Genomic DNA, 1,123 nt, shown 5'->3' with positions numbered 1-1,123 from the left:
TCTCCAGTCAAAAGACACAGACTAGGTGAATGGGTTAAGAAACAAAACCCATCTTTTTGTTGTCTGCAAGAAACCCATCTCACTTTCAAGGGCAGGCACTGTCTTGAGGTGAAAGGATGGAAAGAATATTCCAAGCAAAAGGCACTAAGAAACAAGCAGGGGTTGCAATTCTAATATCTGACAAAATAGACTTCAAAGTAAAACTAATCAGATGTGATAACCAAGAAGATATTACAATCATGAACATATATTCACCAAACTCTGGTGCACCCAACTTCATAAAAACAATACTACAGGACTTTAAGACCAAAATTAACCCCAACTCATTAATAGTGGGGGACTTCAATACCCCACTGTCTCCATTATATATGTCAACAGGGCAGAGAGTTAACAGAGAGACATCTGAATTAAACAATACCATATATCAAATGGACTTAACAGACATCTACTGAGTATTCCACCCAAAGGACATACTTTCTATTCAGCACTCCATGGAACCTTCTCCAAAATCGGCCATATATTGGGGCACAAAATAAACCACAAAAATTACAAAAAGTTTGAAATAATTCTATGTATTCTATCAGACCACAATGAAATAAAGCTTAAAATCAACACCAGAAGAAGCCCTAGTCACCACATGAACACATGGAGATTAAACCACATGGAGATTAAACAACACACTCCTGAATGATGAATGGGTCAAAAGAGAAATTAAGAAAGAAATAAAAGTATTCCTGGAATTAACTGAAAAATAAAATACAACACGACAAACTCCGGGACACGCTGAAAGAGGTCCTTAGAGAGAAGTTTAGACCTCTAAGTGCCTACATTAAAAAATCAGAAAGAACACCAATAAATGACTTAATATTGCAAGTCCAGACACTTGAAAAGCAGCAACAAATGAAACGCAAACCCAGCAGACAAGAAGAAATAACAAAAATCAGGGCAGAAATTAATGAAATCGAAACAAAGAAAACAACACAAAGAATCAACGAATCCAAAAGCTGGTTCTTTGAAAAGATGAACAAGATTCATAGACCACTAGCCAGGTTAACCAAAAGAAAGAGCACCTCCAAATCAACAAAATCAGAGATGAAAGGAGAAACATCACAACAGACAACGA

Source organism: Nannospalax galili, unplaced genomic scaffold, assembly GCF_000622305.1.
Source record: "Nannospalax galili isolate Female #2095 unplaced genomic scaffold, S.galili_v1.0 scaffold441, whole genome shotgun sequence".
Lineage (NCBI taxonomy): Eukaryota > Metazoa > Chordata > Mammalia > Rodentia > Spalacidae > Nannospalax > Nannospalax galili.
Note: the sequence above shows the minus strand (reverse complement) of the source record.